The following is a 22,501-nucleotide window of genomic DNA, read 5'->3' as shown; positions in this document are numbered from 1 at the left end:
ATGACTTTTCAATTGCAAGAAGTGAAGACACTTCTCGGTTGATCTAGATTTTCTCTCTCCATCTCACAGGGATTGTCACATGCATTCACAGGTCTCTTTCCTCAGGCTACCTTTGTCTTTCCAAAAACCCAAGTTTAAGAAAAAAGAAAAGTTTGTATGATCTGCCACCCTTCAGTTAAGTTGTGTAGTGGTTCTGCAGACCCATGAGTTTTAGTGTTATATTTTTCAGCATTGATAGACAGTGAATAGACAGTAAGTGCAGGAGAGAGAGGCAGTGACCGACATGCAAACCTTGAGTGAGATTCAAACCCGGGCCTCTACATTATATCCTCATTATTCATGTGGTATGTGCCCTCGTTACCAGGTGAGCCATCGGGGCACATAAAGGAAACACTTTATGGCAACGAGGATCGATCCTTCCGTTGGACCCACTTTCAATTCTATGTTTTATTTATAACCAGAGAATCCTTGCTCAGCAAGTCAGCATCACGTATGTCATTTGTTATGCACACTTAAGGGCCATCCAGTAAGAATCACTATAACCGATAACGTTTTGTAACTTACTGTAGAACTTGAGTGATGTGTTGGGATATGGCTATGAAAGTGATCCCAACAATAGAGTTGGGATGTAACGGTACATACAAATTTGGTGCATCTTTCGGTGCTGTGCTAAACCCAGGATCTGTGACTCATTCATTTAATGTAACAAGTTAAAGGTATATTCAGTGATTGTATTTCATTCAAATAAAAATATAATTGGTACATTTTCCATTCATTCTCCTCACTAGAATGTGGGCTGACCATAAGGATTTCCACCATGGCCCGTGTTACGAGCATAGCTAGATTCTGGTTTCAGAGGTGGCCAGCCAGTCCTCGACCAATCAGGGTAGAGTATGGCCATAGTTATGTTATGATGTTTAGTTATGATGGTCAAAATAAAAGTTTTGAGAACCACAGTCGCTCTGAATTAAGAACGTCTGCTAAATGCCTAGATTGTAAACTACTGAACTCATAAAATGCCACAGTCTCGTAGTAAATCAGTATCATGCATATCCTGAAGCTGGAGACTTAGGCCTAGCGATATTCAGTGATTGGGTCTAATGATCAAAACGAGAACATATAATGGTGTAAAAGATCTATAAAAAAATAGACATTTCCACACTGTAAGGCCACTAAGGAACAAGATGACCCCCGGCCACTTTCATTATCACTGAATACACCTTTAATTTCATAAACACTAGGTCAGACACAGTGACAATTAAAACAGCAGCTGCTATGTTTAGAGAAGTCAGTTTGTAAACACATTCCAATCCGTGTCAGTGATACGTCTCGTCCATTTTTTGCATTTGATTTTGAAGTGGAAAACTAGCAGTTTTTTTTTACTGTAATAAACTTGTGTTTTACTGTGAACAGTCAAACAGGGCGAGATTGCAGAACATGGCTTAGCATGTACCACTCAGGGCGATGTGATGGGTAGCCAATTTGGCTCTCTGTAGCTGTGCATGCCCATGCATCAGTACAGCAGAGCAGATGCGGACACGTTCTGAAGCATACACCGTTATGATGTGCTTACTTATCGCACAGAAGCAGCTCGCAAGCCTCAAGCTGCACCGTCTGCCTCGTTGTCAAGTAATGTAAGGAAGTCGAGGTGAAAAATAAATAAATAATAAGCGCCATTGAATGTGGAGTGGTGTCGTTGTGAATGTGTAAGGTGGAAGCGATTCATACTCCACTTTTAGAGCCAGGTTCGGGGTGTCACAACATCTCGGCAGCACCGAACAGCCAACCTAGTTTAGACAGAGTCGAACCGATTTAAACTTGGCTCATCAGCCCTAGGTGGAACAGCTTAATATATGACTGTGTGGAAACTATTTTTTTTGCATCCAAAAACATAATTTTTGGGGCACTCATTTGGTACAGGCGTTAACTGAACAGGGTCGGCATGCCATGGGTACGTGTAACCGTTAGTCTGACTGTCGTCATTATAATTGTAGTGTGGGCTCACTCCAAGATCAACTTCAGTTAGAATGATTTTTAAAACAATGTATTGACTGTTTATAGTTACTGTACTTTTACCGTTAGTTCTTGGTGACAGTGCTTTATGTGGGTCAATGTGTAAAACCAGTGACTCCTACTTTTGTCCACAGGGGGAGCAGCAGCTATACAACTGTACAGATATCCCAGCTGGTCTGGGTGTTTAAACGGACAACCACAACTCACTCGTTAATGGCCTGAATCAAGAGCTCCACTTCTCTTCCCAGACCTCCCGGGCAGCCAACCGCTGCAGCTGTCTTCAATGGGATTTTATACTGATGTGAGGAGCCAAAAAACCATTAGATGGACCAACACCACATGGGGCTTTTAAGCGCAATTCATCTGGCCATTAAAAACACCTTTTCGACATACAGTACCCATCTCTGGGCACGCAGCCAGCATACAAATTCCACAGTAGTCTATGTGTATATGCAACTCGACAAATAAACTCCATTGCAAAGCTCACAGTCCACAGTTTGTTAGAAGCTTTTTGCCAGTGTTTGATGCCAAGCACCATGAAAGAGGAGAGAGCAATGCTAACCAAATACACTGAATACAAAGTAAGTAGACTACCTTACTGTGGCGGCATCTCATCTACAGTAGTTAGTAGTTTGATCTAAATTTAGATCAATAGGAAAGAGCTAGCCTGGAATACTTAATCAAATCTATGGCATGTAGAGGGATATTGTTGTTTAGCTCATGGTGAGGATAGTCGTCTAGAGAGGTCATCTACAGTTAGGAAAACAGAATACACTGCACTCAATATTCATTTTGAATAAATAATACATTTAAGAATCAAATTAGGTTGAAATATACATGGGCAAAGTGTAAAAAATGCACAAATACCGGTAAAAAAAGGTAAATGTATCCTTGAGAAATGCAACTGCTACCAACTTGATAAAAAAAATGCCAAAAGAATGTTCAGTTATTTCCATTGTCGTAGGCCCAGTGTCTCTGTGTGATGACAGAATGTGTCATCAGTGACATGGAAACGCTCCATTTACAAACGCTGTGATTGGTCAGCCAGGGAACAGGATGTTGGACGATGATAAAACAATGTGATGAAACACGCCGAAGTATGATCATGAAACACCCAGAAGTAACAGGCCAGTTTTCCACAAATATAGCTGGGACCAGCGAGGATATATGCTGTTGTTACAAGGTTAAAAGGCCTTTTATATTCCACAGACATGCGGCAACATCTGCACTTATCCACACAGTGGAATGGAACCGTGTGGAATGGAATAAATATTGTATGCACTACCTTGCCTGATAAATAAATCTCTCCCTCTCAAAAGCCAATATTCACTGAATCACAAGGCCATGTCTGCGCTTTTACCTGCCATTTAAAAGAGGGAGGCATTTTCAAGTGTTATAAAACTAAAACCCTTTGTCAATGTCCCTACATTTTCTTACCCTGTGTTTGACTAAACTAAAACCCTTTGTCAATGTCCTTCAATTTCTAACCCTGTTTGACTAAATAGTCTCTTATTGCCATAAACATAAATGTTATAATGCCTTATAAGTGCATTATAATGCATTATAAATCTGGTCCACGTTACACTGAAGAACTAGATGCGCGCGCAGGTCGGTACCAAAATTAGCCAATGAAACCAGCGCTCCCCAAAACAACAGGTTTGGGGATTGGTGGGAATTGATTACATGATACAGTCACCTGTGCTGCATTTAGTCTCAATGTTTGTAAACAAGAAAAGGTCTATAATGCATTATAAAGGCAACCTTAATATAAAGTGTTAACATTTTTTTCTTTCTAGCCATCTCCCAACACCCAGGCAGTTTGAATCTCTGTAAAAACCTGGAGGTGCGCTCAAGCAAACATTCTCCTCTTGAACGGAAGTCAGTATATTTGTGTACAAACACCATGATCCTATTTTAGGAGATGCTTACTTATGTTAGCAAACATACTGGAGAGGTTTGCAGTGAACATTCCATTCTAACAAAAATGGTTATGACAGATTTTGCCATTTGACATGGCCACGGTCTAACATCTAAATGGCTTAGAGGGGACGTTCTTGCACAAAATGCCTTTTTTACCCATCAATTACTTGGTAATTGGAATTCATGGATTTGTTTGTATTGCATTGCTGATCCAATATTCCAATATTTGATCTGAACTGAATAGGAGGCCAAGCCTAACAAGACCAATGTGATATTTAAAACATTTGCTTACAAATGTGGACAGTAGTAGTCCCCCTAGTGACCCCCTAGTGATTTGGAGGTGATATAATGTTTTATACAGTTTTGCCGTGGCCTCAAGGCAAGGCTTCACGAGGTGAGTAATAAAATAAGTAATTTTGTGGGTGAACTTCCCCTTTAACAATATGGCCGTACAAGGTCAACGGCATTCAGTTCTTTGCATGCTCGCAAGCTTTCAGCTATTTCTGACATTGAATGAGTGTGCACATACGCATGTCCTGTGTAATGTGTACAGTGTACAGTATACTGTAGCTGTGCCCTCTCTTGGCCATGGACTCAGAAAGACATCTTCCCAACAACATATTAATCTGCACCTAAGAACAAGGCTATAAATAGCATGGAATCCAGGGCTCTCTGTCCTGTGTGGTGTGTGTGTGTGTGTGTGTGTGTGTGTGTGTGTGTGTGTGTGTGTGTGTGTGTGTGTGTGTGTGTGTGTGTGTACGCGCGCGCCCGCACGCAGACTCTGGAAAAGGTTAAAAGCTCTGGCTTCACAAATAATAAGCTGTTAACCAAAAAAGAGATAAATTAACCTTAATGGAAACACTTCTCTTTACATTTATGAGCTGTATGGAGCCTATGATTAAGTGTAATATTAAACAAATTGTTCCAGCTAAGAGGAAAATAATATCTGAATGTGGACAGCAATAACACTGAAAGACAAAACGAGTTAAATGGTTACGGGAGAAAAAAATGAACGTAGACCAGACTAAAAATATAAAGGGGTAGAAAAGGTCTGACCGGTGGTATCTTGTTGAAAATCTCATGCTTCTCATTAGACCAGAAAGAGTCCTGCTCCCAACGTAATTCAGATTCCACCCGTCTGTCCCCATGGCAACTGGGCTCCTGGGTTGACCTCTGCTACATCACATTATTCAGAGTTGAGGAGAGCTCCCACACCAGTGCCCACCTCTGCACAACCCCCACCCTTCTCCCACGAACCAGCTAACCTAGACTCTCAGCTGAAACTAATCCTCCAAATGTAATCACGGATGCAGGGGAAATGATGTGGAGGACAGCCTTATGCTTCCTCCGCCAGGGTGGAACCGGTTCGGTTCCGGCTCTCCTGCCCAGTTTAAAGTGTTTTGATGGCAAATTAATTGGTTCGGAACTAGAACCAAAACATGTTTGGGTTTATTTATTTACCCTAAACTGCAGTGGGCATGTCAATATTCTACTACTTGAAGATGCAGATGATATAACATTGGCGAAAGCAAGGGTACTGTAAAATGATCTGGAAAAATGTATGTAAGAGTAATTTTAGTTACACAGGCATTAAGTCCACACAAACCAAATTATTGCTACAGAAAATGATGTTACACTTTGTGTCAAATTTGAAACAGTCGGGCTGATCAATCTGGGACTACATTGTTGCCTACCGTTACAGCAAATGATGGCTTTATTAACAATCAAATGATATAGATTAACGTTATTTGGACGTTATTTGGGTCAGGTTGTTTGGTTACATCTGTGGTTAACTGTCAGTCACTGCGTTTATTGCCTCTCTTTTATTTAACATCATTTTGTAGGTTACAACCTGTCAAGCTCAATCGCACAGAGACTATTCACAGAGAAGACAGTCTCAGTAATCCTCAGTATCTCCTCTCGTGAAAAAAGAAAGCTTTGGTGCTCAATGACAAATTGAAATAGGTACATTTCTGAAGGTTCAATGTTATTATATTATAGAATGCACAGTAGGTTGAATTCTTGGACACTGTACACAACGTGTAATACTATATATATATATATATATATATATATATATGTGTATGTATGTATGTATGTATATATATATATATATATATAAAAATGTAGAGTATGGTTTCATAGAGGATATTGTCAAAAGGCAGTCGAACGTATTATGCCCAATCTAAGGAGTAGAGCTGCATATCCGGTACCATTTAAACCTTCTATAACTTGGTAAAATGGACCTGGAAATAACTTACTTGATACTTTTTACTTTTTTTTTTCACTCTACCAAATCTCTTTGCCAAAACATAGCAGATCTACAAGCTGCGACATGTTGTGAGCTTGTAGATCTTCTATTTTTTGGCAAATGTTCCGCCCAAGGAGGATATTGGACGTATTTTGATTATCGCGATAATACTGTAAATCAAAATGTCTTTGGTCACAATAATCGTGACATGACATTTTCGGGAGGCTCTCTCCATTCCGACATGTCGCCACTCCGAAATTGACTTCTTATTGTCGGAGTAGCGACACTCCCATGGGGGTTCGGTTTAGGGTTAGGGTTAGTGTTGGAATGGAGACATGTCGGAAAGGAAACATGTCGGAGTGGAGAGATGCACTCGACATTTTCATATCATCTCATCCCTAGTATGTAGCCACCGCAGAGGAAAGCCTGGTATTCATTCTAAAACTGAGCAGAGGAGCGATTAAGTCAATGCAAAGACAAGATGCCGCGCGTTTTCGGTGTTTGGTTTTGGGACTCCTTTTTTCCAGGTGTTTCGCCTTGATTCTATTTCTGACGTGACAATTTTTTCCCAACGCTGACCAGTGTGACCAAAGTGAAGCGATTGAAGTGACTAGAAACTAATATTTCTCTTTGGGTTTGAATGCACCATTAGGCTTAGAAGAAGTATCCAATAACGCCACATGACAGCTAAACAGTATCACTACTACTCTACTCTTTTGGAGCAGTGCTAACTGATTCCAGTGTTTGACTTTGTGTGTAGCTCATGTAGTCATGTCCATAAGCAGTTCCAACAGCTGCAATACCGCTGGGTACCTTCAAGTGGTGCTGCTGAGCAGCATACAGGGCCATTCACAGCACGCAGGCGCTTGAAGAATTTCTACAGTCTAGGCCTGTCCTCTAAAAATCGACGAATCGACGCGTCGTTTTAAGCCCCCGGAATCGACGCCAATTGTTTGAGTCGAGCCGTCAATTTTTCTTTTTTTTTAATCACACCAGTTACTGTGGTGCGGTATGAGAGCGCTGGACTGTGACTGTCATGTAATTCTTATTGAGTCCATACTTCCTACTACTTGTAAACTAGACTTAAAAATAAAATCAGTTCACGTGACTTGAAAGTTGCCTTGATCATATGACAGGGAGCTCTTATTCTGAAGTTATAACCGCTTGGAGAGGAAATGCGTCGACGAGTTGTTATTCTACTTGAGAGCTGGCCAAAGAAGCAGCAGAGCCAGCGCGATGCGCTTTCACTTTCACAGCCGTGGGTGTGTGGTGGTCTCAGGCTGAGGAATGAATAGCGACGGGCGAACTGTTTTCTTTTTATTATCTCGCACCAGATCGGCAACATAGCTCTTTTGATACAGCAACGCTGTGCTCTGAGAAAATACAACTTGTGGAAATAATACACGACATGCTGTCAAAGAGATGCATTATTCTCTCCTCCGTTGTTCTACTCTGCTCCACAATTCACAATTACGCACGGCAAATTACGCACGGCTGGACGCAATCTTATCGTCATTAATGTCCAGTGTCCACCTCTATCATGTCTCAATATGCACGGTAGTTCATGGATCTAATTCACTTTAAAGGCTTAAAACATATTGCTGTTTTATTGTATTACGTTGACGTGGTTTAAAAGCTTAAAGCACCACTTTTTTTTCTTTCTTTTTTTCTTTTTTTTACATAAACGATTCGTCGACGCGTCGGATTAACCCCCGCGACTCGAATCGACTTGATAAATCCTGCGTCGAGGACAGCCCTACTACAGTCCCACAAATAAACACACACACACACACACACACACACACACACACACACACACACACACACACACACACACACACACACACACACACACACACACACACACACACACACACACACACACACACACACACACACACACACACACACACACACTTCAAACTGGGTTTGATTTTTACAACTCTAATTACTACTAGTAATCTAGACCAGTGGTTCTCAAACTTTTTGGGCTTCAGTACCCCCTTTTCCTGATTGCTGAATCCAAGTACCCCCTTTAATCGACAACAACATTTTGATAAGAAAATACTGACTACAAAAGTCCAGTTTTATGTCAATATGTTGAAAATAAAAGTAGCCTATTGTTTTCTATTCAGTAATAGTTGTGCTAGTCCACATTTGTACTTCATTTGGTTTAAAGCTTTACAGAGCAACACATTTACATACATGTGTCAATGTTTTATCATTAAACATAACAGTAAAATAAATGTTTCCATTCTCTCTCAAGTACCCCCTGTAGTACCTCTGCATACCCCAATTTGAGAAACACTGATCTAGACTAGGACTTCTTGAATCTTGTACAACTCTAAATTACTTGGCTCTAAATGACTGGGCACTATGTAAACGGGTATGCCATTCAACACACACTAGCACTCAGTTCTGGCCTGCACCATGTGTCTTTCTCTTCTATAATTTGAATGACCAGTTGGAGTGAGAGGCCCCACTCGTCCTCAAAAGGGGGCAGGCAAACCAAGACCTCAGTCAGGCTCCCCTCCCCCAACTCTCTCCCCTGCTGAATAACAATAATGATAAACAGCACCACACTGCCTGGTAAGCTAGTAGGACATAAAGCCATCTGGGCACATGAGCCAGAACACTATAAAAGCCTATTTGCAGCTGTGTCCATGTCACAGGGCAACATCTACAGCAGCGAGCGTGGCAGCTACAGCAACGTATGACATAGCAGGCACTTTGCGTGCACAAGCATACACAAGAACAGATGGGTTTGCCAGGCCCATTCAAGGGCTATGTAGAAAGAATCTGACTGCTGCACATGATGAGAATTATAACAGGGCTCCTATATGGCTGCCTGGCTGCAGGCCAAGCAGGACAGCCAGATGTTACAAGCTCTCAGATAACACAGTTTTGAAATGCCTGCTTGGTATGAAGTGTTCTGGCATTACAGAACTACACAGGAAAACATAAACTGTTCCTGTAGTACAAGTAATTGACATATATTAGTGTAAACTTCATCTAGGCTCAGATAAACAGGACGGAGGCACAGGACATTCAAGCACTTGTGGAGGTACTTGGTGGAGACATTCTTTTAAAAAACATTTAAACATATAAATAGGGCAAGAGAAAGGGATGGATGTTGGATGACACACAACTCAAGCCCTGAGGCAGGAATCAAACCCAGCCAGCCCAGGGTGTTATTATATCATCAGTGTTTCCCTTATTTGCATTCAGCATTTCAGTGGTGCTGAAATAGGATGGGTATTGGGAAGAACCACGCGGTCACTTGGGTCACGTTACGATTGTATCACAATATATTTCAATGCAATACTGTACATATTGCGACATACTGTATTGCAATATAAATTGCTATATATATTGATATTAATTACTGGAAGGTGGACATCTGGATGAGCGGATTGTCAGGGCCGGACTTGTACCATTGGTTTCTATTTCTATGGATGGGGACATAGTTTTCTTTTCTCCAAAAACATTGCAATATAGTTTATATTGCCCATCTCAACTGAAATATGACCGCCACTGCAGATATGTATTTTTAAAAGCTCACTGAGGCTGAAAACGCTCAAACGCTTGAAAAGTTGAAAATATTTCAGATCAGGTTTCACAGCTTCAAGCAGATAAAAACGCCACACGTGAACGTGCCAACGCAAAATGTGAACATTGTGAACAATTAAAACTCAACGAACAATTCCACTTTTTTCTCACTCAGTGTCTGAATGCTTTATTTACAATACAGACTTTCCCAATCAACTAACTCTTGCTTGAACACTGTCGAATTTCCACAGTGAGTGGAGTCAGACCAGGAGGGCCCTCAGATCTGGAATGTTAGTCCATGGGGCAAAAGGATCACACACCGACTGCCCAGACAGATCAAACAGGCCTGATTCACTCTCATCTTGCTTTGACAGCTTGCAACGTCAACCAAAATACCGTTTCAAAAGGATTGGAGATTTGGAGGACTGCATTAGCCTACTGTTTCAAAGGATTGGAGGACTGCATTAGCCTACTTCTTTCTAAGTTACAACAGCAGCTGCTAAAGTCACAAATGATACTTCGCTTAAGACCACATTGCTTTGAAGTGCAAGGCGCAAACCGCACCATACCACAGTATTCCCTGTGAAGAGCTCTCCTAACCAGCAGGGTTATGAGACTATTGTTCCATTCTGAGAATGTATTACATTTCATAAATTGTCAGTGATGATCAATGAATATTTCCAATCTCAATGTTTTAATCTGATAGTCCACTGAGAAGCAAATAGGCTTACAGACCAAATGTTGATTCAATTCTATCAGGTTTTCGTGCCACAGACCCTCAATTACAGAGCAGGAAACTGTAGGAATGAGGTCACGCAACAGGAAGACAGTCTTCCTCAACAAAAGCAGAACTGAGTGAGACTAGGTTTTTTTTTACATTCCACATGGGTCATTCCAAACACCATTTGCCGTCTCTTAAAACAAGGCCTATCAGAATTGGAGCCTCTCTGCACATGGTTGAGAATTGTGTAAGTGAGAAGAGTTCCTTGATTAAAAGTATAATTCAATGGTCCATAACAGCTCATGGTCTAAACCTTTAAAAAGACCATCTCATACAGTAAGCACCAAACAATTATCAATGGCCATGTACTGCTTCTTGCGTACGCCCGCATAATTAAAATATGAGAGATGGTGTGCAAAAAGACAAGCCATTTTCTCAAGTTCAACTACAGCTCAATTTCTTGTAGTAATTATTATGGCAACACAGTATTCTGACTGAAGTGCAGAGCTGTCAAAAGAAGGGAAAAAAATCACACTTGTGTGAACTGAGCGGTGGTGTGTGTGTGTGTGTGTGTGTGTGTGTGTGTGTGTGTGTGTGTGTGTGTGTGTGTGTGTGTGTGTGTGTGTGTGTGTGTGTGTGTGTGCAACAGCGCCCCTCCCTTAACATGTGTGGTCAGAAAAGGTTACTGCAGGCTACAGACAGACAGACACGGAGACAGACCCACACACACGGCCACGTATAGGAGCGTTGTGACCACCGCTCAAAAAGCTAATTAACAGATTATCTACCCTATACAGCTGTCATCAGGCACAGATTTAAATGCAAAAATGGCTGTTATGATAAAAAGGGAGATGTACCATTCACTGATGCGGCATAATTTACACATTGCTCATGACACGTCTCCAGTGCCAAACCCAACACCTTGGCAGGAGGATGACAGGAGTGATAGGGGAGCGGAGCCAAGAGCCAGCAATAGAAAGGTGGTGTAATAAATCACATACAGTAGTCCGTCATGTCTGGTTTTCTCCACACTAAAAGATGTAGCCCAGCATTCAGGCGTTTCTCATTGGACCCGCACCGTGGGAGCTGTGGCAATGGGAAGACAAGTTATGATAGGATACAACGAGGGATTTTAGTCATGCTTGAAGTGACTGTTCTCTACGGTTTCCTTAACTTAAACCATCTAGTAGGGGTGGACTTCAAATACTTTAACACTTTGCTAGCCGAAATAGAATGGCTTGTTGATAGATTAGCCGTGAAATTTCTATTATTGTATTATGATCTGAGACATAATATTATGTTTATAAACATGAGCCTGCCACCCCTCCTTCTTGGACCGCGTCGTTGTTTTTTCTTTTTTTTCAATCCCCCGGTCGTTTGCTCACCATGAATATCTGGATCTCCATTGGGATAGAGTGGCGGTTTTGGCCGAGGCGTCTTCTCCCCGTGCGTTTCGCGTGTGCGATCCGTGCGCATATAATCCAAGCATATATAATGACTGAACAGTCGATGTGACCATTTTGGCTAGCTTAGCCCTTAGCACTCCAGCTATGCTAATGTTATCGTCTAAACAGTAAATGGGTGGCTTCTGGGAAGCCTCTGTAAGGAAAGGACCAGACGTCACTTCCGGTTCATGTCAGAGCAGCCATGAGCTATCGATGGACGATGGACTAGGGAAGGTTAGACGATCGCCGATTTTCGGATAAAAATCATTTATTTCGTTTTTAATGACCCAGTACGGTAAAAGACGCCGCGGCTGAGACATCCTTGCTCAGATGTCCAGTATATTCCGGTTTTAATATTAAGGGGCTCCCCGTGGCTTGCAAAGTGTTTAAGAGCCCAGGCAATTACCCTAACAACAAGCCATCCAACAGACTTCCACTAATCAATTTGCCTCATTTGTAAAAGTTAATCCATACAGGGATGACCAAGATGTAACCTACGTTTCTCTGTTATATATGTTAAGACCATTACAAACCTTGGTCTAAAGCACCAAAGTGCTGTGAGATATCCTATGAGTCAATGCAGCAAGGTCACTGGGGTCAAGCAGACGTGTCTGTCACTGTCAGAGCAAATTGATTGATGGAGCTGCTGCCATGCACTCAAAATGTCTGCTCCCAGAGTTCCAAGCTTTCACTTCTCTAGATAAACACCTGATTCTCTATGACATCACAAACCTAGATGCTCTGAAGGTACCGTTTTGTGCTTTTGTCAAGATTTGCTTAAACTGAATACAGGCCTAAATAAAATATATTTGTATAGTCACTACTCACTAGTGTAGCCATCATGTAGGGTTTAGTTAAAACAATGAATAAATGGACTGAACCTGGAACCAAAACATTAGAAATGGATACTGATGTTGAAACTGAATCATGTCACATTTGCATGATAGGTTAGCTTATCAGTATTTGCCAGTCACTTCTTATAAATTATTTACGTGGGAATTTCTTCCCAATATATGACACACGGTTGAGGTCTTCATTATGTTGAAGGAAAGGAAATACATGTTGCAGGATTTCTACACTTCCACACTACACGTTGGAAGCTACTTCAACAGTGAAAGCAGATGTACACATTGAATATTTAAGGACAGGTCTGTTTCAACTCAATCAGCACCAAGCTTCAGTTCACACAGGTAAACTCACTGATGGGGAAAAAAGTAGGGATGTGCGATATATCGGCGGCCGATTCATTATCGGCAATTATTGGCTGTTTTTTAATTAATCGGTACTGGCGCAATATTCAAAAAGCTCTGATTATTTCAGCCGATTATTGATTGATTGCTTCTGTGTCAAATTTCTGCGCTTCTGTGTGCTAAAATGTAAATGTAACACAAATCTTTTCCAAATTAGCCAACAACTACCAACAATAGAAAAGGATTTATAGTGGGATCGATAAGGAACCCATATTTAATCACTAAACATGGGTACAAAATTTCCCCTGAGATATTGTTGTCTTTGTGTGCCTTTTTGTTAATGATAAATTGGTCTTAAAATCTGCCTTTCCTAGACCTGCAGATACCCCGTTACATGTATTCTTCAGAATTGGCATACAATGAGATCATATCGATATCGGCAATAATCGGTTATCGGCCATAACACCGATTAATTATATCGGATATCGGTATCGGCCAGAATTTTGATATCGCACACCACTAGAAAAAAGTATTGCAATGAAGCGAAAAGAAAAAAAATTCTATGTTATCAGACAAAATTACCATCAGAATCAAAGACTGGTGAGATATGTTCACTCCAAGACTCCATACAAGATTTTGACTTGATGCATTGCCCTTTACCATGGAAATTATTTCAATCTACATCCCAGGTTATCTATCTTACTTGCCTTCTTGACAAGCTCAGCTGAAGGTGAGAGCCAGTGAGCTCATCTTACATATAAATACCAGGTACGGATATCGGTATCGGCCAGAATTTTGATATCGCACACCACTAGAAAAAAGTATTGCAATGAAGCGAAAAGAAAAATATTTCTATGTTATCAGACAAAATTACCATCAGAATCAAAGACTGGTGAGATATGTTCACTCCAAGACTCCATACAAGATTTTGACTTGATGCATTGCCCTTTACCATGGAAATTATTTCAATCTACATCCCAGGTTATCTATCTTACTTGGCCTTCTTGACAAGCTCAGCTGAAGGTGAGAGCCAGTGAGCTCATCTTACATATAAATACCAGGTACAGTACTCCAGCTCAGTGACCACATTATTTGACATCTCATCACTGTTGGCACACAGATCCGCATGCTGGTTCAAGTGATCCATTGTGTACAATCTACTTCAGTGATCTGGCCCTATATCAGCCTGCATTCTTTCTCCCACTGTCCTTGCCAACAGAAATATATCCATGCACTCTGTGCATGCATTTCAAAACAGGCAGTCCCTCCTACTGGGTTTGGGTGCTCATTTCCATTGCAAAGGCAGTGTGTAAATGCCTATTTGCACCCATCAACATTTTCTTCTGGTGCTGGGCTTAATGTGTGCCACAAGGGTCTGCGTAATTATGTTTTTTTTGTTTGTCTTTTTCTACTTCTTTCTACTGGTTCTAATGTCTAACTACATATGCCTTTATTCCAGGTCAATTCTCAGGTACAATTGCTGGGTCATGTTACTCTACTGAACCAATTTGATTTCTATTAGAAGAGATAATGCCCACCCTAATGCCCACAGACACGACACCAAGCGTGTTACTTTCTGACGGCCGTAATCTTCCTGCATAAGGACCTTCTGAGCAGAGGAAAATAAAAGACATAAGGAGAAAGTGACAGACAGCCAGGGCATGTCAATGAAAACATCAAAGCCTTTCCCTATTCTTCACCCTGTCTCTTCCAGCCTTCCTGGAAGCACAATGACCCCTCATTTAACAAGCTTAATCAGACTGAAAAAGCGGGTGTACGCAGAGATCACCGTAACTATTGCAATTTATCATTCCATCGTCACTTTGACTTGAATGTATGGCCTGCACAAATCTCACGTCAGGTCTCCAGGACGTGTACTGTATGCTAATGTTTTTTTTCTTACACACAATCTTACACATGCTAATAATGACAAGAAATTAAAATCAAGCGAAGAAAACAATCTAACATATTTGCAATGTTATAAGTTTAGGTGCTTAACCATTCACCAAAAACAAGTGCTTTTAACAATCATTCAGATCTATACAACTGCAGCTATTTCTCAGACCTTGGCCACACAAGCGAGTACAGGCGAGGGGAATACAGGAGTCAGGACCGGCGCCGCTTTTATCTTTTCATGGCGAGGGAGGTCTCCCAATGTATATAGAGTAGCTACATCCTCTGGAGTTGTGTGCAAGCAGGGTAAGGACAAACCCGACGCTTTATACCTGTGCCCAGCACAGGTGATCTTCACGGTGTGGGTTTAGGCCACCAGGACCTCATCGATTCATTAATTAATGACTTGCCAGGATCTCTCTCATAAATATGGTGGTGTCAAGGCAGCCCTTGACCCACGGGGGATACATGACTGCTTTATTTAGCAAAACAGCTGTGTATATGGATGGATGTCTCTTGATCGTGCTCTGCTCGATAATGGGTTCAATTATTATACAAACTAGAAAATCGCGGCCGCTAACGCGGCCGCTCATATCTAGAAATCGCACGCTTCGCGTGCTCACATGCACACACGCACAACTGCTCCAAGCCATGTTGCCCACCAAAAGCACTGTTTCTTCTTGTATTTTGTGTGTGTGTGTGTGTGTGTGTGTGTGTGTGTGTCGTAATGTCTGCACTACACTGTTCCTGCCACCAGGGGACACAGTAGGCCTACTACACTCGTAAGTACACTGCAGCGTGGAACTATTTGTAAGTCTGTGTTTCGGCCGGAAGGTTTATAATGGACGTACTATGATGTAATTCGCGTCATAGCATTAAATTATTGTTTTGTTTAATTGTACATCGTGCAAGTACAATACGTTCAGGGAAAGCAGCTAGGAATGTAGGGGGGAAATGCAGCGATGTATGTGTGAAAGGAGGAATCTGTAGAAGCAGTGGTGTGAGAGTCTATCAATGACATGCTTAAACAACACCAGGAGCTGGCCTGTCTATTATAGTAGAAAGATGATGAAATGTGATTGATGTCATTCCTGTACTATTTGACAAAGATTATGCTGCTACGGAAACTATGAAAGTGATGGAATACATGGTAATCCCAGCTACTTGCATTCAAGCCCAACTGTGTATGCATTTTGGCGCACTGTGAAAACTGCAGTCCCTCAGTGTTTGCCAGTGGGAAGTAGGTGCTTTTGTGTATGTGACTGGAGACGACATGCGGTGAGGCGGGGGGATCTTTCCATGTCAGAGAAGTTGCTCTCTTATTGGCTTTCTGTACTTTTTTGGTCGTTGCGTATTCTGGTTCTTCATGACATGTAATCGTGGCGTTTTGAGAATATTTCAGCCTTTTTTTTTTTTTATAATTTGATAACCAGCGGAGGAGACTCAAGTCTCCATTGAGTATACTACCGGAGACTATGGAGATATAAGGCTTCTGTCCAAGATTATTATAGCTAATATTGGCTTAGGAAAGCGAGAGAAAAAGAAAAACATGAATTTGAGGCTTCATGGGGTAATTGATAGAAAATACGTAATTGTTTGGGTGAGCTATTCCGTTAAGCTGGTTTCTACGTTGATAAATGAGGGCTATAAAACTAATGACACAATAATGATAGCAGCAGGCCCTTCCAGAGCCATATGCCACACAAGGGAAATAGGGTAGAGTTGTTTCTTCATTTAGCCCTGAGTGACTGATGAGCTACAATACACACATCAACACAACTCACTGAGATCCTTCACCACAACAGACGTTATTTTGTTCATCATCCAATTGGTCATTCCAATGCTTTAACGAAAAATATTCTGTTTAGCCTTTAATCTGAATTTCCACAAATAGTTGCATGCTTTTAGTGCTCTTTTTTAGTGCATACATGTCTGTATCAAATACATAAAAATCACACCCGTGTGAAGTGGAGCTGTGTGTGTGTGTGTGTGTGTGTGTGTGTGTGTGTGTGTGTGGATCATGTGTACCGATTTTTGTGACATTTGAAGAAAATATGTAGGAAAAGGAGCAAAAAGTGTGTTTTGGAGAAAATTCAAGATGGCGGAAAATCTATCATGGCGCAAATGGGCGTGGCCTATATGGGGAGATGCGTCATGACCCAAGGAATCCAGGGAAAAAATATTTTTAATTTTCCGACCTACGGTTCAAGAGTTACAGGGCAAAACGTAAAGTGGGGTGTTATGGCGCCACCATGCGGCCAAATGACACAATTATTTTTTATTTAATCCTTGAAATCATTATGAACCTCCTCTCCAAGTCTTGAAACTCTAGCCCCTATGGTTTGCGAGAGACAAATAATTGAATGTGAGTTTTTGCGATTCCCATTATAAGTCAATGGGGAAAATTAATTCACTAATAAATTAATTTCAATTAAACTATAGAACCTTTCTCTTAGAAAAGTAATAGCCCACGATTCCCGAGTAAGGCGGTCGATTTGACATATGGCGCGAGTGTGTGGTGGCAAAACTGTGGGACTAGTGGCGTGCCGAAGTTTAGGAAGTTCAGGCTACATACACACAGACACACACACAGACACACAGACAGACAGACAGACACACACACAGACCCACACAGCCACGTATAGGGAGCCTGTGCTTCACACGGCTCCAAAAAATCTATTTTGAACTGCTGTATCAGACCAGGGAGCAACACAAGGGGAGGAAAACCTAGCCAACCACTATGGCTGTCTAGAATTTCAATGACTGGCAACCACATGATGTTTTCCTCCCATGGTTACAGAGCTTTATTGAAAGTTCTGTGGTTGATGTACAGAGCAAAGCACATTGCACAGAGAAAGGGCCCTATAGATGTAGCAGTGGGAGTTTGAAAGACAAGTATTTGCCTACCAGCAAACGAACCCTCCTATTCAATAACACACACAGTGTTCCCATCATCCCATGAGGCGTCACATGTGCATTGATTGCTGGCTTGCAGCACAAGGTGAGAGGTGTGAGGAGAGGTCTGTGTGTGTGTGTGTGTGTGTGTGTGTGTGTGTGTGTGTGTGTGTGTGTGTGTGTGTGTGTGTGTGTGTAGTTAGTGGTGTCCAGATGGGCCCCGCTATGCCATCAGCCTGTTTCCCAGCGCCCTCAGAAGGGACGAGGAGGAGGTCAGGAGACATATGCAAACTGGGGACTGCTCTGAAGAGGAGGGAGTGGCTCCAGCTGGCAAGAACAAGTGTTGATGAAAGAAAAGATTGGACCCTGGGTCACTCCATCATGCTTCCTCCGTGATTAGCAGCTTTGTCCGAAAGCTATAGATGAATGATGATGCTAACCGCCAAAGTGGACAAACAGGTTCCAGGCCTTATGGAGGACAATGATGTAGTGTTAATGGAATGAACGCAACGATAAGACGCCATGCTGTGACCCACACAGGCGGACATGCTCTGACTGTGATGTCTGAGATTAAAGTTGACATACTGTAGATCTGAGTTTATCAGATCAAGAACAATTCTATATGAAAATATTTTTAGGAAAACTACATGAATGATTATAACCTTTGATAAATGCCAAAATTCCAGCAAATGAATAGCACAACATAATATATGCAACTTTTCATAGAGATGCTGCTATCTAGATTTTACACTTTCGATCCGATTACTGATTTGACAGAATCAATACTGATCCGATATAGCACATATTTGATAGTTATATATGAAATATGATATATGAATAAAATAAAACTAAAATAAATGCACATGATCCGATCCACGTTTTTTTGGCTGATGTGATATATCGGGCCGGGTGCATCCCGCCACTCCGACATGTCTCCTTTCCGACATGTCTCCATTCCGACACTAACCCCTATCTCTAACCCTAACCCTAAACTTAACCCCTATGGGAGTGTCGCCACTCCGACAATTAGAAGTCAATTTCGGAGTGGCGACATGTCGGAATGGAGAGCGACTCCCTATCGGGCCGATATCCGATCTGATAGGTAGAATGTAGGGAGGACCCTACACCTACAGTATAGCCAGTTGGTAGAAAATAGCCAAGAGAAACAGTGGTCTAACAGACCTTCATAAAAAATCATAACAACTTCCCACTTAACTGCTGCTAAGTCTGATTGGGTCTGTCACCTCTACTTGCACAGATAGCAATTACAAGAGCGCAAGGCTACATTTGTGTATGCCCCCATCAGGTAGGCATGGCTTTAGGTGCCGGCTACACGGAGCTGGATATTTCTGAAGCAAGACATTTCTTTGTGCGATTGGGGCTTGCAGCCACACAAAGCTGGATATTTCGGCCGTGAAACTGGATATTTTTGAAAACGGATATATGAAATAATGCCCGGAAAGGAGACATGTCGGAATGGAGACATGTAATGGTTCAGTCCGAGTGTATCAAAAAGGCAACTGGGTTAAGGCAGACCGAAGCTTGCAATTGGCTGCGCGGAGGTGCCGAAAGTCGGGGGGGACGGAGATACACCTAAACCTTACCTTAACCCTAACCCCAGTAAAACTAACGCTGGTGAATGCTAACCTGCCGGCGCTGGTGAAATGCTAACCTGCCGACGCTAGTGAATGCTAACCTGGTGAATGCTAAACTGGTCGGACTAACGGTGCTTAACCCAGTTGCTTTTTTGATACACTCTCAGACTTAAAAACCAGCAAAAAAATATTCTCCCAAGTTCTTAACAGTCGGTGCACCTTGTGGAAGTGTATTAATTTGTTTCCTATGTCCCATGAGCCTTTGCGTGAAAGATGGGCATCACTTCCTGTCCTCTTAGCTGTTTCATATGATTGGTTGTTGTGCTGCTGTGGCAAACTAATCTCTGCATTGTGATTACTTGGTGCTTTAAGTGATTTATTTTAATCAGCTGTGTAGAGGAAGTGAAGCACACATTTTTTCTCCAGTAAGCTTGTTGGGAAATTTGTGGATATGGTGCACCTACTGTACAACACACTAGAAAAAAGAAAAGGTGAATAATGATATATGATATGATATAGTACTTTATTGTCAGTTTACACTGAAATTTGTCTTGCGACACAGCAGCCATGTATGCGAAACATATATACAAACATTTGACACAGGGAACAAAAACAAGACAGGTTTACATACATAAGGATAATATAGATAAGAGCAGTGTCCACCGCTAAGCCTACCTATGGCCAAACTCCTGATTAAGCCTTAATGTCAACTGATGGACAAAGGACCTTTTTAGTCTGACCTTATTGTATTCTGGAACACCGTATCGCCTTCCTGAAGGCAGCAACCTATATTCTCTATGCAACACATGGCTACTATTAGAGGTAATATTTCTTGCCAACCTTAGCATGCTGTTATCATACGTAGTCGTATATAGCCTCTGAAGTGGTTGTCCAACTATCTCTGAACCAAATGTTCAGTTGTTGCAGCAGTTGTGACTTAAGGGCTGCAGACAAGCATCCATACCAGGTGGTACTACAGTACTGAAGAACACTCAAAATGACAGACGTGAAAAGCATAAGAAGAATCTGTCTACTAGCACCAAATGATCTTAAACGGCGAAGATAGTAATGGGAGATCTGTGTGTATCTGGTGGTGCACCAAAAAAACACGTCATAGCATTAGCAGCCCCTTGCAGCCCTATTGAAAACCACTTCCAGCTTGCCTATGGACATGATGCTAGTATGTGGCACTGACCCAAATCCAACCCTTGATGCTGAGTGCCACTGGGTACCATATTTCATAGTCTTTGCAGTGGATTAAACCCCCATCTCCCAATCTCAAGGGCGGTCAATCTAACCACAAGGCCACTGTGCTGTTTTTTTCCCATAAAAGCAAAATGTAAGACCCTGATATGAAAAGATGATCTCCCATTTGGCCCTCTCAAATACCCATGGGGTTACTCCAGGACTCTACTTTGAAAAACACTGCATAAAAACACTTTTCCCTAATTTTTGAGTATTGTTTACTGAGTGTCAATCCATTTGTTGACTGATAAATTATCAGTCAACAAATGGATTAACACTCATTATCAGTGATAATGGGTTTTATTTTATTTATTTTAGAACATGCACGATCGAAAATGACCTCATATGCACTGTTGGATAACCGTTTAAACCTAGTTTAAACGCGGTAGGTCGGCGGTGTCGCGTGTTAAAAGAACAGATCACATCTGATAACTTGCAGATCTGTTCTTTTTGGGCGAGCGACACCCTCGCGCGATGAAGTATAAGCTGATGGCTGTAGCTAGCTAAAATAGTTAGCTTATACCTGCTAACAGCCGTCTCAGGTTTTTTCAAACAATGAGATGTAATGTAAACCAACTGCCCTGCTAACGACGTGTAGCCTATAAACAGATCCAGTAAATAGCACTTGTATTCTTGTGCAAATAGTTAACTTTGGTCAGACCAGCTCCATTGTCTACAAAATAAATGTTTAATTCCTCCGTCGGTCACTTTCGACGACAAAAATGACGTGTTTTAAACAAAAATTACGTAGTTTCGAGTGGGGAAAAAAGGTGTCGACACATTTCTAAGTTGAAATTACGTCATTTTTGTGTCCGACGAACTTGGTAATAAACTAGAATTAACTCAAATGTGTCCTGAGAGAAACAAGACAAGGTGCACAACAGAAGTGGCTGTCAAACACAGGGCCTTGTTCGGTTCGATCTCAGTCCCATCATCATTATTACACCAAAAACCTGAACAAAACCCGCCTTTCTAAACAACCAGCTCAGCTTGGTCGTGGCATTTGTTTCTTTGTTGCATGATGTCTAGAGCAGAACGCAGGGAACACAGTTTACTGAGTTAAACCCAAAAGTCAGAGAAATCAAAACACGACTCTTGTATCACTAAACAACAGCACCTTCCGAAAGGAAAACGGTGCAAACTGTGTCATTGTTTATGGTTACTCACTCATGAATGATCGATATGTCCAGTTTTCGGAATTTCCTTCTGCACACCTTCTGTATATATTGTCCAAGAAAGCCGCAGCTCAGTGAGTGAGTGCAACGGAACAGAACAGAACCAGGAGAAGCACTAGTCCTCCCTGTGGACTTGGAAGAGCACTGCGATGGACACCATTGAGGCATGAGGCTTGATGGAGGCCTGCAGCTTTCATCAACAAATAAAGAACCATACAGCTTCCTAGTGGACAGATGGGTGAAATACACAACAGTATACAGTGGTTCTCAAACATTTTCATGTCAAGGACACCCAAATTGACACTTATGAGCCTGCCCCATTTGAAAATAGGCCTATATGCCAGGGACCCCAAAAAGAAGATATTTACAGCTCTAGCTGTGATTCCAAACCATTTTAATTTCAAGGACCCCCAGTTTCACATACCGGTACATACATTTATATTAGGCTACAGACACCAATCTAATGGCATTTCTATCTCTGAGAACTAGCATTTTTATTGTAAAATCAATGTTAATTTAACTGTAGGCCTACATCATTTAGCTGGGCACCCCCTGCCTGGAACATTCAATCACTATGGACCAGACCAGAGCTAGGGGTCCCCGGACCCC

General features: G+C 41.7%; 1 protein-coding gene across 1 annotated transcript in view; it reads right to left on the bottom strand.

Annotated features, from left to right (window-relative positions):
- Positions 1 to 22,051, bottom strand: part of cuedc1b (CUE domain containing 1b) — a 40,268-nt gene extending 18,217 nt beyond the window's left edge. Inside the window, exon 1 of the mRNA XM_080732312.1 lies at positions 21,885 to 22,051. The gene's annotated coding sequence lies outside the window, so the exon portion shown is untranslated. The remainder of the gene's footprint in view (positions 1 to 21,884) is intronic.
- Positions 22,052 to 22,501: the final 450 nt, after the last annotated feature.

The sequence above is a fragment of the Nannobrachium achirus genome (assembly GCF_963921795.1).
Source record: "Nannobrachium achirus genome assembly, chromosome: 8".
In the NCBI taxonomy this organism is placed as follows: Eukaryota; Metazoa; Chordata; class Actinopteri; order Myctophiformes; family Myctophidae; genus Nannobrachium; species Nannobrachium achirus.
Note: the sequence above shows the minus strand (reverse complement) of the source record. Positions and strands in the feature narration are given on the sequence as shown.